The sequence below is a fragment of the Echinops telfairi genome, unplaced genomic scaffold (genome assembly GCF_000313985.2).
Source record: "Echinops telfairi isolate 266 unplaced genomic scaffold, ASM31398v2 ScPeMD7_7400;HRSCAF=8409, whole genome shotgun sequence".
In the NCBI taxonomy this organism is placed as follows: domain Eukaryota; kingdom Metazoa; phylum Chordata; class Mammalia; order Afrosoricida; family Tenrecidae; genus Echinops; species Echinops telfairi.
In genome coordinates, this window is record NW_022111300.1 from 8,326,177 (window position 1) to 8,344,637 (window position 18,461).

At 41.1% G+C, this 18,461-nt stretch overlaps 1 long non-coding RNA gene across 1 annotated transcript in view; it reads right to left on the bottom strand.

Annotated features, from left to right (window-relative positions):
- Positions 1 to 279: 279 nt before the first annotated feature.
- Positions 280 to 18,461, bottom strand: part of LOC123522388 — a 39,458-nt gene continuing 21,276 nt past the window's right edge. Inside the window, exon 5 of the long non-coding RNA XR_006680649.1 lies at positions 280 to 419. This is a non-coding gene — a long non-coding RNA (uncharacterized LOC123522388). The remainder of the gene's footprint in view (positions 420 to 18,461) is intronic.

Here is an 18,461-nt window from a genome sequence, read left to right on the forward strand (position 1 = left end):
AGGAATTGGCTCACGTGGTTGTCTGGGCTCGCAAGTCCACATGCAGAGTCTCCACTGTAGGGATTCTCTCAGAGGATGAAGCTTTTTCACACCCCTCTGAGAATTCTTGCATAGATTGGGGTATGAGAAAAATATACAATCTGTTGTATGTTTGCTGTTGGCTTAGATTCCACCAAATCGTCAAATAGGAAATTAATAAGTGTAGTAGAACCTTACACTGCAGACAGAATAAATGAGCCAGATTACAACGTGTGCAGTGGATAAAAATGTAGTGTCGATTTAAACAATGAAAGAAACAGAAAAGTGAAAGCAGAAATACAACAAGGTACCTACAGATAGTTGCTTTTTGATGGAAGACACGTTCGGTGGGGAAGAGATAGTCTTTTCAACAAGCAGTGCCGGAAATCTAGGATCCCCGCCTGCAAAAGAACGAAACAGGAGTCGTACCTACATCATAACCAACAATGAACTCGAATGGGCTTAAGGCCTAAGCACAAACCTGAGAGTTATGATGAACAATGAAGAAAGAGGCATACATTTAGGGGGTTTAATGCAGGAGATGAATACACTATTGGGATTTTAAAAACGCCCACACCACAGAAGACAAAATAGAGGAGAGGGGCCTCCTCAAATATGACATTTCCATCCATCAAAAGGGTTCAACAGAAGAGTGAAAAGTACGCCCACAGATTGGGTGGGGGTGGGGATTTGCAGTGCTGTATCAGATGAAGGGCTACTTTTAAAAATCTATAGAAACCGGCCACATCTCAATAAGAAAAACACAAATAATCCAATAAAAAATGAGCAAAAGCCGTGAGCAGATAATCCGCAAACGATGCCGTTCGAACAGTCATCCTATGAAGAAATGCTCACAATCATTCGCTATAAGAGAAACACAAATTAAAATGAGGATGAGGTTCACAGACGTCACACTGACAGTGATAACACTGTTTTCTTTTTTTTAAGTAAACAATGTTGGAGAGGATATGGAGAGACTGGAACACTCAGACACTGCTGGTGGGACTGCGGAATTGTAGAGCAGCGATGTAAAACGGGGGCACTCCTCTAGACAAATAGAACTACCACATGACCCTGTACTATCTCAACTCGGTATACAGAAATCAAGACAAAAATACAAACAGATACATGCACACCCATGTTTATCACAGTGCTTTCTATAATAGCAAAAAATAAAAACCCCAAAAGCCCATCAGTGGAGAATGGGTAAAAAGGCTCTGGTTTATACACACAATGGAATACTCTGTGTTTTTAAAGCACAATAATGAATATGTCAAACACCTTATAACATGGGCGACCTTGGAAGACATCATGTTCAACACAATGAGTCAATCCCATAAAGACAAATACTTCATGACACAATTATTATAAAAAAGGCAGGGGGAGGAGAAGCAAACTTTGCAGACTAAACTTTGCAGCCACGAGTCCAAAGGCAGATGAAGAATAACTTTGAACTCAGGTTGGTTCCTCCATTGCGGTTCTTGCACGACTTAAACAGCCCCACCCCCACCGCCCCCACCCCGAGAAAATGGGCGGAGAGGTGGGAGGAGGGTCAAACCAAACCACCAAAGAGACTGACTGTGAGCTGTAATCCCACTTCACTGTATGATTAGGATTAAAATAAAGCTGCGGAATATGGTTGCAAAAAAGTGTAAATATTATATGCCCAAATGATTACACAAAGTAGAAAGAATAAAAGCAGTTTTGAGAGGAAAGGGGGGAAAGTGGGAACGTCAGCATGTTAAATCTCTCATTTGTAGTCTCACGCACACACACGCACGCATTCACTCACGCACTGTCTCACTCACTCACTCACTCACTCACTCACTCACTCACTCACTCACTCACTGTCTCACTCACTTATGCACGCACTCACTCACTCAGGCACTCACTCACTCACTCATGCACTCACTCACTCACTCAGGCACTCACTCACTCACTCATTCACTCACTCAGGCACTCACTCACTCACTCAGGCACTCACTCACTCACTCACGCACTCACTCATTCACTCACTCAGGCACTCACTCACTCACTCAGGCACTCACTCACTCACTCACTCACTCACTCATTCACTCACTCATGCACTCACTCACTCTCATCAAGTAGATTCTGACACACCACTGCTCTAGGAAACAGCTGGAATTGCCCCCTTTGAGCTTCCAAGATTTTCAACGTTTCAGGAGTAACAGCCTGATCTTTGTTGTTGCTCTGTTCGGATAACTTACTTAACAACAAAACTCAATAAAGATATAAGAAAGGCTAAAGGTGAAAGCTAAGGATGGTGATGTGATAAACTAGACACTGGAGGAGAAATCCTTGTTCATAGCGGGGGTTAAAAGATACTATAAGAAGAAATAGAAGTCCATGAGGATGATGAAACATTTTGATTGCAATATAGACACTGAATAAAATATAAACATTTCAGTTTATCAAGAGAAACATTCACAGAATTCAAATACAGGTTATAGATGGGAACACAGCTAAGAAAAAACATTACATAAAATAATATGCAAAACTAAAGACTAAATACAGTTAGAGTTGTGAATATGAGGAGCTAAATTAGTGTATAAATAGAAGACAAAAATAAAACTCAGATTGACTCATAAAACAAAAACCAAAATCTAATGCCAAAGGATGGGCGCCACAGCACACGTCAGTAAGCAGAGGTGCTCCAAGCAAAGATAAAGAAGCCGAGGCAGTTTGCCTTGCCCAATATTTACTGCTTTCCCTGTTTTCTTACCTTCCTTCAGATAGTGGCCCTTGTGACTATCTCTGGCCAATAGAACACATGCTGAAATGCTAAGTAAGAACCAGGAGGCCTCTTTCATCCAACACTTTCCCTGTTACGTGTTCCTGATGGCCTAGATGCCAGATGGAAGTGGTCCACTCAACCCACATTGGACTGTGCATGAGCCACTTCAAATGTGAGCTTTAACTTTTACAGTAATGGTTGTCTGACTTGACCATTAAAAGTAGCCAAGACTGCTTGGCAAAATGTCCATGTCCAGATCTGGGACAGGCAATGTGTAAGATTAGCCTAGGGCATCTCTTCATAAAAGAAAGTACAGAAGCTAATATCAGTGATTTTTATCGTGTCTAAAGACGTCAAGGGCCAATTGGTTTCCAGTGGCCCAAAATAAACAATCTCTACACCATCAAATAGGAATAATAACTGCAATAGACTTAACCACCTAAAGTATGTTTAAAACTCAGCAATTCACAACTAAATAGATGGAAACAGAGCAAAATTTCCCTGGTCAGCTTTGATGGATGAACCAATGTGTTATTTTGAAAAAAAACATATATCCTATTTCTCCAATAGGAGTGAAACTTAGATAAATGTATCTCAGTATAAGTCCAAATAACTGATAAGCACAAAAAGTCTGTTTAGAAATATTCCTGCTAATTAATGAAGAAAATGGTAGAGTTAGAATATCATTTTGGAATTGTTAATGAAGCAATAGATCTAAGAACTAGCTTTCAATTGGTTCTAATATCATAAAAAGAAAATCCACCAGGTGAAAAATCCACGCAGAGAAATCTCTGAGGATCTGTCTGGACAAGACTGCCTTGTCTTTTGTGGGTCTCTAAAGACAGGGTACACGGGAAGGGGAAACATCCTACTAAACAAGCCTATGAAAAGTTTAGGATTCTAGTACAAGAATGGACAGCAAAATAGGAAATAACATTTAGGAATAAATATAAAAGCATACAGTGATCATGTGTAAGATGTGGCTGACATTTAAAACTGTGAAGAAAAAATGACATTGAGTTCCTGGCTAATTCCAGGAGTAAAAATAAAGTTCTAGCCTTACTACTAAGACTGGGAAAGATTTTTCTAGGAATGATTCAAAATCCATAAAAGAAAATGATTTTAAATCAACCTGTATAAATAATAGGAGTAAAACGGAGCAAAACCAAAAACCTTAAAAAAAATAGAAGGAAAGTCAGACATGACAATATAATTAATTACTGACTCACCAGAAACAAGGGCGGCCAGGTGGCGGTAACTGACATACACACTTGAGATGCTAGAAATTATCAATCAAGAATTCTATGTCCTTTAGAAACAAACACAAAATACAGACATTTTCAAATAAACAATTAAAAGTCAAAAATACATGAACATTATAGTGCATCACCACCACGGATAAATTGCTTAATATATAAAAAGCTCTTACAGTGAAAAGAGACAATGTAGTAGACATCCACATTTTTATGGTATAGTATGTAGGTCTACGTGGTCAGTCTGAAGGAAAGTAAGTGGAAATGTCACATAAACATGTGATGAGACATCCATCATCCTCACTCACGTAATTTCACAGCACACTGAGTTTTCATGGGTGTGAGGAAATGGGATTTCATATATTATTCGTGAGTGTATTCATATATTCTTGATGAGTGTATGTTCATATATTCTTGGTGAGTGTATCTTTAAGGCTCTTTATTTAAGGGAAATTTGACAATATTTCCAAATTTTTAAATATGTAAATACTCTGACCCAGGAATTTATACTATAGATATCCTTTCAGCATTGAAATGAGGTTGGTGCAACTTGATTTAATGGAATATCGTTGTAGAAAAGAGTGAAAAATCAACCTTGCTTGCTCTTCAACCGGGACTTATGGATAAATTACACCCCAGTTATGGAATACTAATGACAGGAACTTTGGTCATGTAGTGGGTTATGGATTGGACTGCTAACCTCAAAGTCAGCAGTTCGAAACTACCAACCACTCCGCAGGAGAAAGCGGAGGCTTTCTACTCCTGCAAAGAGTCACACGCTTGGAAACCCACAGAGCTAGCTGTACTCTGTCCTGCAGATGAGTCCAAATCGACTTGATGGCAGTGGGTTGAGTTTTCTCGAGAACCACAGTTTAAAAGCAAGAGGCAGGCATTTATGTATGATACTCAAGGATCTTTTGATCCATTTAATGCACTAAATGTAATATTATGTGAAAAAAATCAAAGTAAAGAGCAGTACATATAGTATGGTCCACTTATGCAATAGAGGGAGAAAAGCAGTAAAGCCAACTGGTGTGGCTGACTTCACATAGTAACTATTCAACAAGTCAGTCAACTTTATTCTTTATCTATAAACAACCTCAGATGTTTTCTGTGAAGCTTGACTTGCGTGAGATGTGAAAGTCTTTGTAAATGCAAATTCTGTGCAGCTCATCACAGGACAGTGGGCGCAAGAATGGGTTACTTTGGGGGCAGCCCTGTGTACTTACTCAACATCTTAGAGCCTTCACACATACACCTCAAGTTCCTGTATTTAAATCACAAAAATGCTAACAATAATGCCCCCAATCCTTTTAGAAATTGCTGTGAGAATCATCGAACGTAATCTATGTGAACCGGCTTTGTAAATGACCTCACCGTAAAGAACATAGATGTTATAGTTACAGAGTTCGAACTTAAAACATGTACCCACGACTCTGACAGAAACAGGATTTCAGAGGTGGGAAGACTGGACAGAGTAGCTGTGCAATGTTTGCAATGGTAGCAACCAGCTAATTTACTTTGGAAATGGGCGGTGGGGGTTGGGGGGCAGTGCTTATCTGAATTCCAATGTGCTGGAAATACAACCTAGGCTTGCCCAAACTCTCTACCATCCAGGCGATCCTGGCTCTTAGTGACCCTGCAGGAGAGGATAGAACTGTTGAGTTTCCAAACGTGTAAATCTTTAAAGAAGCTGACTGCCTTATCTTCTTCCCACAGAGTGGCTGGTGGGTTCAAAATGAGTGACCTTTTGATTAACAGCCCAACACATGACCCGCTGCAACACCAGGGTCCTTTCAAAGAGGGATGAGTTCCCCCCTCCCCATCCCCAAAGTGAACTATCTTACTACTTTTTATATTCATTATGTATTACAATAATATTTGATGTAGTCAATAAAATATATCACTGAAATACATTTTACCTGTCTTTTAAAAGAATGTAGCTACTATGAAAGTTTAAAATTACTTATATGGCTTGCGTTATATTTCTTTTGGACAGCACTGACAAGGAAGTTCAGGATAAAATTTAGGTTCCATTGGAAAGGACAGAGAAGAGGGATGAGGAGTTTTAGGCATTCCCACCACATGTACAAACTTACAGAGGGTCCCGACAATGGTCAAATGCACCCTTCCGTGAGCAGACCAGTGGACTTGCTGCAAAGAGGCAGGGCAGTGCCAGATAAGTGTTGTGAATCTACATAAGGAAGAACTTTGAAAACCAATCTGAAGTTAGTGCCTTCAGGAGAGAGAAAGTTTGAACCACAGAGGGATGCCTGCCAATGTTTCAGCTCCATCACATCTCTATTCTCCAATGACAGAGTGTGGGGTCAAAGAACGACCAACAGAGCCTCCATCCAGTTGAAAGCTATCGTTGTGTACTCACTGAGTTTGCTCCCTGAATCGTTCCTGTTTGAATAGTTCATTACTGATTCAAAAAATCAAACTGGGAAAAGGGGGCAGGAATTAATATCATTGAAAGTCAAGAGCATTATGCTAGACACAGGCATATCTGGCCTCTTTGGTTCCTGCACAGAAGCCTTGGTGGTGTAGTAGTTATGCATTGGGCTGCTAACCACAAGGTCAGCAGTTCAAAACCACCAGCTTCTCCGAGGGACACAGATGAGATTTTGACTCCCATAAGCTATACAGTCTTGGAAAGGATTGCTAAGAATCAAAATTGACTCGATGTTAATGAGTGTGCTTGCTTTCTGAGTTAGTTCTTACACCGCCTGTGTCTAATTCACATAAGACAGCAGCATTCAGAAAGAACGTGCCAGCGAGCGTTCTACTATTCCATGCAGGAATAGCATTGGAAGCCAGTTATAATCTCACAACTCCTACTACACAACACTGCCTATTCAAGAAAAAAGTGAACTGAGGACTGTACTATTAAATCTCTTCAACATTTTTCACTTACAAACATGCCGTAAAAGACTCACGGGGAGAATAAACAGTTAGTTGCCTTCTAGCCAGCACCCTATAGGATTGAGTAGAACTTCCCCGAAGGGTTTCTAAGGCTGAGATCTTGATAGAAGCAGCCTGCCACATTTTCCATTTCCTTCTGTGGAGCATTTGGGGAGGTTTGGACTGCTGCCATCGTGTCATGAGGGCACCACGGTGCCAGCAGGGCACTTCATTTGAGGATAGATGTGTTACTTGCCGTGGAGCTGAAGAATGAGAATGGTGCGTACAGCTCCCGAGCATACGTAAAGAAGACTTCACTGTGCACAGGGAATGCTACATCTGGGAAGAAATGGTGGCTTTTAACTGGATTGAGGCTCTGTTCATCTTTCTTTGACCACACGTTTAGGGAGACACCTGGAGTGGCATGACGTCACAGTGGTTCTTCTTCTGAATCTCTTTGGGAGAGAAATGTGGGGCGAGGAGCACTCAAAAACATGACATGGAGTAACTCCGTGAAAGTGGTGGTTTCTTACTTATTATTCCAAGAGTCTGTAAGGGAGTAAGCGGATCTGTGCAAAGAAAGCAAGTAAAATGTCTGTGACGAGTGGAGCCTACAGTTGGGTTTGCAGGAGGAGCTATAACTACCTACCTGTCCTTTCCTTTACTCGGGGTGGGAGGCGGCATAATTTGCATGTTCGTGAATGTCGAATCCAAAAGTACCCAGAAAAACAGACCATCATCTGATAGTACAGCACAGTTTCTATGAAGAGAGGACACGTCTGATCACACTGTCCGAAATTGTCACAAGTCTCTCCGCTTGTGCCCTTTGCGGTCCTGGAGGCTAGTCAGTGCTTTGAAGCAAGCCATGTTTTCTTAGGCAAGCCACCAAAGGATGATGTAAACCTCAAAGCCTGACAACTTGGACCCCAGTCCTAGATTTTTCGCAGAAAAGGCCTCACATAGTCTTTCGAGTTACTCCTTTGTCTATTAGAACAACTTCTAGGGACTGCCCAGGGAGAGAATTATTGACTAGAATCATAGTTCACAATAATAAGATGTTAAAGAAAATTCAAGCTGACGGGACCTAATTGTCAAATCCCTCTTGATTATGATACTTCCCTTTACTATTGTTCGTCATTCTGGGTCATAAATGTGTACAACAGATCCTGCAGGATCTAAGTGCAAACTGCTATAGGCAAAAAACAAGATTGCAAGGAAGTAGGCTGCTCCGTTTCAATGGAATCTGTGTATTAAGATACCAGTGTTTTATGTGGTCCTAATCTGTTCTTAGGCATCCTTGAAGGTTGGAAACAGTCACACATTTGGCTGCTGCGGGGGGTGAGTCCCCCGGTTTCTTAAAAGAAAGATGCACTCCCAAATCCACTTCCAAGAAATCAGTCATTGAAAACCCTGTGCGGCACAACCACCGTGAGTCAGAGCTACTGGATGCAACTGGTGCTTGATTCTTGGCACTAATGTCACAGAGGTTACAAAGAGGAACAAGATAAGTCCTTCACCACATAGAACAAATAGATTAGCAAATGATATCTAATCAAAGAACACTGCCAGATAGTAAAATCAGAACCCACAAATCATGTGAGTAGATGACTACAGTATGTAAACTTAGTAAGTAAACGTAGGCATCATTTGGAGCAAAAGGGAAAAAGAAAAGAAACAGTCAATATTAACTGATGCCAGGTGAATTTCTACCTTGAACCCAGGTAAATTGGGGAGGGAGAACTCGTTTCTGCTGCTGGTTCTGCTGACTTTGATGTTGGGATGAAGATATGTAAAATACATTTCACTAATTTTTCCAAGGAGCCCTCGTGGTGCAACTGTTAAGCTAACTGAGAGGTTGGTAGTTCAAACCCACTAGCAGCTTCTTGGGAAGAAAAGATCTGACACGGTGCTCCTATAAAGATTTCAGCCTAGGAAAAGCTAATAGTCGTTCCACTCTGTCCTGGAGAGTCAGTGTGAGTCAGAATCGACTTGGCACACAACAATAACAACACAGCTCTTTCAGGAAAGTTCTCTTCACAGCACCAAAGATATCAGAATGTTATAATTTCAAAAGACAAATTCCTCCATGAGAAACAGAATTATATATATATATATATATATATATAATTATTCCTTGTGAGGAAAAGTCCAGAAGATTGCTCTGAGGATGGTGTCCCATCACTGCAATGCACCTGTTTAGTCCTCGAAGGTGGCAAAGACTGTGGTAGGAGAATTTCTATGGGAAATGATACTGCATCCACCCGATAGCCCTAACCTTGCTGCTTCGCACTTTGTTCCCCCTCAAACTCAATCAGCGTTTCAAAGAAACATGCTTTGAGGCCCTGGAGGATGCCAAAATTGTCATTCTGACAGAGTGCAAAATTAAGAGTGCAGAATTCTTCCAAGAAGGGTTCAAGAGATGGAAACACAGTCTTGAGAAGTTTATAGACCCTTGTGGCAATTACATAATTTCCTGTCAATTTGACCAAAGGGGTGGAGTCTAGCCTGTCAATCAGGTTCATAGCCAATGATGCCTCTGTGTGGGCATGGCCTTCTCCTGAGGATTCTGGGAACTCCTGTCTTCCTCCCTGGAGGCAGAACACACACTTTCTATCTATCTATCTATTTATCTAGCTAGCTAAGCTCTTGGGATCCTTCTGTCCTTTGAGAAAAATCTATGAAGATTACCCCTGTGGAATCTCAAAAAAACATTGTCACTACCTGGTGGGATGGTCCCTCTGGCTTGAATTTAAAGGGTTGTAAATGATATAATCCAAAGCCGAAGGAGGGTATAGTATCAGAGCCTATATTGCGAGATTCTAGTTTACAGGAGGCTATGGATGAAAGTGGGAGCCCAAAATACATTTGTGAGATCTACATAGGAAATAAGCCTCCCATGAGTTTCCTCTTTCCATAAGAGAGGGATGGAAGAAACTGGTTACCAAATGGAGTGCATTGGAGAGATGACGATAGGAAATCAAAATGATAAACCTGACTTGACCAGTTAAAACCTTGTCAACGGATCCCCCCTGAGAAAATATACTGGGCCTGATCTGGTTTTCAACATTTTCGGTGGGTTTCTGGTTCTTGTTTTATATGCAACCTTATCTCGGATGTATTTTGTCATTGGGAGTAACCCTCTTGAATTTTTGGTATTATGTTTTTCTGTTTTTTGATATATGAAACAGGATTGATGAATCTACAGAGACAGCAAGTAGAATAAGGGTTTCTGGAGGGTGCAGTGGGGGCCTGGGGCAGAGATAAAGAGGGAACTGATGTCAAGGAGTTCAAGAAGGAAGAAAATGTTTTGACACTTTGTGGTAGCAATTGTACAATACTGCTTGATGGGATTGAACTATGGAACAATATGATATCTGTATTATCTCCCAATACAATGGTTTTTTTGGGGGGAAAAGGCAATTTCATGTGGTACAAACTACCTGCCAAATACTTCTCAAATGAACTTCCTTCTCTTCTCCTCAAGCACCATCCTAGTCAATGCCACCCCAACCTTCACCTTGATCGTTGCTATAGCCACCTCACGGCACTCCCGTCCATGCTTATCCCCATTCTAAAGGCCACTTGTTATTTGAATTGATTCCAACGCATCATGATCTCACATAGGTCATTGTAGACTTGTGCTCTGAAAGGTTCAACGTTAAATGAGCTTCAGAAGTAGGTCACCTAGGTTTTCGCCCAAGATGCCTCTGGGTGGACTCAAGTCACCAACCTCATGGTTAGCAACTGACAGTGTTACAGATTTGTGCTGCCCGGCAACTCCATCTCCATTGTAGCCAGAGTGATATTTCTAGAACATAAATAAGTGTGATGATTCCCGTTTCAAACCCATCAATAGTTCCTTGTTGCTCTTTCATTATTATTGAAAAAGTTTATATTTGGCATTAGCCAGCTGGGCTCAGTTTAGATGATTCCGATTTTGTTGGCAACATCTAAAGCGTCATGGTCAGGAGACAGTCGAACAGATGCCTTCTTCTCACCATCACGCCTATCAAGGTGTTGACCTTGACTAAGTCAGTGTCATTGAGCTTCTTCACAGCCTGTTCGATCTGGTGCTTGCTGGCTTTGACATCCACAATGAACACAAGTGTGCTGTTATCTTTGATCTTCCTCATGGCAGACTCCGTGGTCCAGGGGAACTTGATGACGGTCTAATGGTCCAGCTTACTTCTCCTGGGGGGCGCTCTTCCCAGGGTATTTGGGCTGTCTTCTTGGTCTCAGGGTCTTGGGAAGGTGGGTGATGTGCGGATCTTCTTTTTTGTGCGTGGCTGTGGACGCCTTTCAGCACGGCCTGCTTTGGCTTCCGTTTTGAGAGGGGCAGGAGCTTCCTTCTTTGCCTGTGGTGTTAAAAAGGCCCTTGTTGCTCTTAACAGACAGTAAACTTCTTAGACTGGCCGTCAGACCGTGCAACAGGCCCCTGCCTACATCTCTCATCTCGCTACCAGCAACTCCCTCCTTGCAATCTGTGTTTCCGACTCTTCACTGAGCATTCTTTCCCACGTCTTCTCTCATGCCACACCATCTGCCCAGAACGCCCCTGCCCCTCCTCGCCTCAGCTGACCTCATTCACCATCTTCCCACTCAAAGTTGTTTCCTTGAACCGGCCTTTCTTAATTTCCCAATCGAATTTGTGTTTCTTCATTTGTCACTCTATCAATCGGTTCTTTTGTTCTTTCTGGAAAGAATTTGGAATTAGATGTTGGTTTTTGTTCTTCTTGAGCATACATTTCTCTCTCCCACTGTGTGGGAAATGAACTGAAGGCACACATTATGTCGTTTTGTTCTGTTGTTCTTTTATCCGTCAATACTGAGTACACAGTAAACTTTTAGTACATACTTGTCAAATGAATGACTGCATAAATGAATAAATTAATATGCTAAGTTAAAATATTGATGGGAAAAGTAGGCCGTAAAAGTGTAACACTATGAGTATGCCCCTAACATTAAGCATTAATGAAAGGCTTGTCATTGCTGTTGAATCACCTCTGATCTATTTCATGAGGACCTTCTGTAGCTCAGAACATAATGGTGCCCGGTCCTGTGTCGTCTTCCTGGTCACTGCTAAGTTGGAGACCATGATTGGACCCTTGGGCCAGGCCAGCTCACTGAGAGTCTCCCCTTTCTCATCGGTCCTCTACTCAAACTTGATGCTATTTTCTAGCAATTGGTATTTCTGATGATGTGCACAGAATAAGCAAGGGAAAGTCTCACCCATTGTATTCTTTCTAAGACTGATTTGTTCGTTCGTCTGGTTGTTGTTGTTAGTTGCTTTTGAGTTGTATACTCAGTATACTCAGTATTCTTCACCAACACCAGAGCTTACACACATCGGTTATTTTTCTGACTTCCTTTTTAATTATCAAATGCATATGAGATGATTGAAAAGACCACGCATCACATGCACCGTATCCATTAAGATGATATAACTGTGTTTTAAATCTTTAAACAGATCTTTTGCAACAGATTTTCCCAATGCCGTGTTGTTGGATTTCTTGATTGCTGATTGTTGGCCCAAGTTCAGTGAAACTATGGACAATTTCTAAGGGAGACTAAGAAGAAAAACAAAACAACATTCCAGAACGCATTTAGGTGTCGAGATGATCAATAACTCGGTCTGTTTTCTCTTTTACGTACTTTCAAGTTTCCTTTATTGTAGGTTTGCTGTTTGGTTGGGGCCGTTGGTTCTGACTCATAGCAACCCTACATAGAGGAGAACAACACCCTGCCTGCTCTGCACCATCCTCACCACGGTCCTTACGTTTGAACTCATCTTGCAGCCGCCGGGTCCGTCCCTCTTGTTAAGGCTCTTCCTTCACTTGCTGCCCTTCTACTTTCCTGGTCAACAACTTGTCCAAAGTACAGGAGCGGAAGTCTTGCCATCCTTGCTTCTGAAGAACATTCCGACTGTATTTTTTCCAAGACAGATTTCTTTGTTCTTTTAAAAAATTCTTTATGAGCACCATTCTTCAAATGCATTGATTCTTTTTCAATCTTCCTTATTCAATGTCCAACTTTCACGTGCACAGGTGGTGGTTGAAAAGACCCTGGCTTGGGTCACATGCACCTGACTCCTCAAAGCAACAACCTGGCTTGTCAATACTTTAACGAGGTCTTGACTAGTGCAATGCATTGTTTGATCTCTTGACTGTTATTTCCGTGAGAATTGACTGTGTATCTAAGCAAGACAAAATCTTTGACAAGTCAATATTTTCTCCATTTATCATGATGTTACCTATTGGTCCAGTTGGGAGGATTCTGGTTTTCTTTATATTGACTTATAATCCCTACGGAAGGCTGCCATCCTTGATCTTCATCAGCAAGTGCTTCAGGCTCTCCTCATTGTCATCAGGCAAGCTTCTGTCATCTGCAGCCCACAGGTTAATAAGCTTTCTTTCAATTCTGGTGCCACATTCTTCTCCATATAATAAGACCAGCTACTCTGATGCCTTGCTCAGCACATAGATGGAACAGTGGTGAGAGGACACAGCTGTGGCACACACCTTCCCTGTTTTTAAACCACGCAGCATTCTCGTCTTCCGTTGGTAAACTGCTTCTCGATCCATGTACAAGTTCCAAATGAGCATAATGAAGTGTTCCTGAATTCCCATTCTTCTCAAGGTGATCCACAGTTTATTATGGTTCACCCAGTTGAATGCCTTTGCATAGTCAAGGAAATGCAATAAACATCTGTCTGGTATTCTCTGCTTTGAGCCAAGATCCATCTATCAGCAATGGTATCCCTTATTCCACATCCTGAACTCCTGGTAGCTCCCTGTCAATGAACTGCAGCAGCCCTTGTTGGATGATCTTTGGTAAAATTCTACTTGTATGTGAAATTATTGATATTTTTCTTCAATTTGAGTCATCTTTCTCTGGAATGGGCACAAATATGTATCTCTTTCTGTCAGTTGGAAAAGTAGCAGTCTTCCAAATTTCCTGGCAAAGGAAGTGATTCCCATGTTTCGTCAGCTTGTGGAAACACGTCAATGGATTTTCCATCAATTCCTGGAGCCTTGTTTTAAGCTAATGCTTTCAGTGCATCTTGACCTTCTTTCAGTACCACTGGTTCTCCTGGGCTGCCTCTTGAAATGTTTGAAAATTGACTGCCTCTTGAAATGTTTGAAAATTGACTAGTTCTTTTTGGTCCAGTGTAGTGACTCCGTGTATTCTTTCTATCTTCTTTTGATGCTTCCTGCATCATTCAATATTTTGCCCACACAGTCTTTTCATATTGCAGCATGAAGTTTTGTGGTGCTTTTTAACTTCTTTCATTTTAAGATATGCTGAACATGTTCTTCCTTTTTTGTTTTATAATTCTAGCCCTTTGCACATTTTATTCTAATATTGGACTTTGTCTTCTTGAGCTGCCCTTTGAAATTTTCTATTCAGCTCGTTGGCTTCATTGTTTCTCCAATTTGCCTTCGCTACTGTATGAGTAAGTTTCAGTGTCTCTTCTGACATCCACTTTGATCTTTTCTTTCTTTCCTGACTTTTAAATGACCTTTTGCTTTCTTCATGTATGATTTTTTTTATGTCATTCCATAGCGCATTGGGTCTTCTGCATTAGTGTTCAATGTATCAGATTTATTCGTGAGATGCTCTTGAAGCTCAGGTGGGATATACTCAAAGTCCTATTTTGCCTCTCATACACGTGTTTTAATTTTCTTCAGCCTCACCCTGAACTCAGATATGAGCAATTGATGGTCTGTTCCACAGTCAGCCGTTGGCCTCATTTTATTGCTGATATTGAGCTTCTTTACTACTTGGAACTTCAAAATGTACATTTTAAAAATGCAGAACAATCTTTACTTCCTCTGGTAGTTCTGTGAGTTAGGTATTGGGCTGCTAACCACAAGGTCAGTGACTCAAGGCCACCAGCTTCTCTGAGGGAGAAAGATCAGACTGTCTGCTCCATAAAGAGTCCCAATCCAGAAACCCTGGATATGGTCACTGGGAGCGAAAACTGACTAGATAGCAATGGGTAAATTCTCCAAATAAAATGAATCTGTGATATTCCAATATTTATCATAAAGTTTCCACCTACATTTTCCAGCCTAGATAGCCAATTGTCCTCTTTCTGGCAAATATAATGTGGAATGTTTGTAAGACGATTCTAAATAGAATACTTATTTAATCTATATGGAACAGTGAGAACACAATCACAAATTCCTGGACAGCACATTCCCAGTATCAGGGTGTGGACAAAACACGAATGTTTAACTTATTACAATATATCATTAGATAATATGATCATACTTCAAGCATGATGTAATTTTTGCAACTGTATGCATCCATTTCATTCCTTCTGTCATTTAAGCTATTATGTAATACATCTTACTTCAAAACATGCTATGGTTCTTGCAGCACATGGTTATTATTTTCTCTTCAAATGGGTATCTTTTAAAGAAGCTGAAGAATGAAGGAGAGCTATTTATACTTGTCTAGGCATTGGTATATCCGTTCTTTTTATTTCTTCATATGGATCCACGCTTCTATCTAGTATAATTTTCTTCTGCCTGAAAAAGCTTCTTCTACATTTTCTTATAGTACAAATCTTTTGGCAATAAATGATCTTAGCTACTGTGTGTCTAAAAAGGTACTTTTACTTTGCCTCAGTTTGTATAGGATGTGTTTGGTTAGGTATAGAGTTCTAGGTAGATAGTCCTTTCTTTCAGCCCTTTAAAGAATCACTCCATTGCCTTCTGGCTGCATGTTTCTGATGAGAAGTCTGGGGTACCCAGCCTTCATTACTTTTATGTAAAAGATCAGGGCACTCTGGAAGCTTTAAATATTTTCTTCATCCCTGTTTTTTCAGGAATTTGATGATTATGTGTCTCGGAAGAATTTGTGTGTGTTTATCTTGCCTTGGGTTTGATGAGTGTTGTAGATAGAACTCTGTCCTCTTCAAAAGAATTCTAATCCCCACACCTGTGGTTATAGGAGGGTTTGGAATGGATTTTCTGTGTTATGTTCACCAGACAGTATTCGTCTCCAAAAACAAAACAAAACTTACTGTTATCGAGTTGATTTAGATTCACAGCGACCCTAGATGAGAGAATAGGTTTCTGAGGTTGTAACTCTTTCCGGAAATAGAAAGCCTCATGATTCTCACACGGAGCAGTTAGTGGTTTTGAACTGCTGACCTTGCCATTAGCAGCCCAAGATATAATCCACTGTGCCACCTATTCTGCGATATAAAAGCAGATTAAGCAAGCAAGTAAAGATAGGGAGAAGAGAGGCACCAAGACACAAGATTGTCAAAGAATAGACGCTGAAAAGAGCCAAGGAACTTCTTCCAGAGTCCACCGAGAGCCTTTCACAAAATTCTAGATAAACTCAAGCTCCCAGAATTTAGACGTCTCTCTCCTCAATTCTGCAAGATTATTGAACTCTACTTAGGTTTTTGATTTTTATACCCAAGACTTGAAATTATCTTCAAATCCCAAACAAAAACTCACGGACTCATGGTAATCCTGCAGGACAATGTAAAACTGCTTCTGTGGTTTCAGAGACCATATTTCTTTGGGTTTTTTTTTTAAGCTGTGAATACGTTTTTATTTTTAAATAATTTAATAACCCTTTAAGATTTATTATTAATTGAGAATTAAAGCATAGATCACATCATTCCATAATTCAATCACATCAAGCAGAATTACCCCAAGCAGTTTCCAAACATTCTTTTAACCCAAAGTCAAAGGAGGGATTAGTATCAGAGCCTAAATTGTGAGAATCTGGTTTGCAGAAGGCTGTGGATGTTAGTGGGATTCATTTGTGGAAACTCCATAGGCAATAAGCCTCTGGTGAACTCCCTCTATCCACAGTTGAGGGATGGGAGGAAAGTGGATACTAAACAGTGTATTGGAGAGATGAGTATAGATGATCAAAGGCATAAATCTGATTTCAACACTTCACACTTTGTTAGTTGGTGCCCCCTCTGATGGATGCTGGACCTGATCTGTATTTTCTGTATTTTTTTTGTTTGTTCATATTAGAGTGTATCTCAGAAGCGTTATGTCATTGGCGATCACCCTCTTAAAGTTGTGTTATATGTTTTTCTGTGTTTCCATATAGGACACCCAGAATGGAGGGATAGTAGGTAGAAAAAGGGTTTGAGGGATGTGGTGTACAGCGGTGGTGGTGAGGTGAAAGGGGATGATGTCAAGGTGCAGGAAGGGACTGTGATTTTTAATGGGAGCAGAAAGCCTCGTCTTTCTCCGAGTGGCTTCTAGTTTCCAACTGCTGACCTTGATGTTCGCAGCCCACCCCACTATGGGGCACTCTGCCACTGGCCACTCTGGTCAGCAGTGTGAGACCACCTGCAGGTGCGCTTCAGGAGAACGAGGCTGCTTTCTATTCCATCAAGAATGACCGTCTCAGAAAGCCGCCAGGGCAGTTCTACCCTGTCCTGCACGGCCACCACGAGGAGGAACCGATTCTGACCGTGAGTACCTCCAGATAAAAGGCCTGACTGACAGGAGGGCTCACCTCATTCCTTTCCCCTCACTTACATTATAACCCTGGACTGTACATTGCCAAATATCGGAAAATAGTTGTTGCTTGTGTTTGCATGTTCTCATTGATTTTAGCAGACGGCTTTGCTTCTTCCTCATGACTGGATACTTACGCCCTCCCCCCACCCCCCAATTTTTGACAGATTCTATCCACTCTTCACACTGTAGCCAAAGAAATTTTCTCAGTAGAATTTTGATCCTACCAATTCCAAACTGTAATGAGATGCACAGCTTCTACATGATCTAACCCCCACTTCTTCCTTTAGGTTCATTCTTCACACTTCCCAAAGTTCTACTTTGTGCTTCAGCATTACCAAATTCCTTCCAGTTTTCTTCAAATATGCCTTCCTCTCTCTCACATCTGGGCCACTGCAGATACACTCTCTACTTAAGAAATTTCATCTGCACCTTGAACAGGCTCTGGCTGGTGACTACCTATCAGTCCTTTGCAAGTATTTTACCGGGTTCGTTCCTCATAAATATCTCGCACAACATTTTGACTTGAAATTCTTTACATAAAACTTGGGTAATATCCCTTTCCAACACTCTCATAACACCCCGCATTTGCCTTGTGATAATCCTCATCACTTCATTACGATCACTTGTTTAAAGTTGCATTCTCCATCTGTTCAATCCAAATGAAGATTCAGTATCGCTCACTCAACCTTCTGGATCTTCCGTTTTAAATCCTCGGCAGCTGGGAAAGCAGAACTCAATGAGCCTTTGCTAAATGAATGAATGAATGAATGAGTGAAATCATCAGCTAATTAGCCAAAGAACTCTCGTGTGGTGGTGGGGTGAGAGAGAGAAATCAGAAGGATCTTAAGGGCAGCAGTTTTCCATTTGGCTAACCTCCTGGGTCCAATTTTCCAGATGCCACTTAGCTCGACGCTCTGTTTTGTCTGTGTCGACAGAGGCACTGTGGTAAAAGGGGTGCATTTGATACCTTTCTGCCTGTGAACCAAGAAGGCTCCGAGTAAATGCCTTTGCATGATGGTGTAT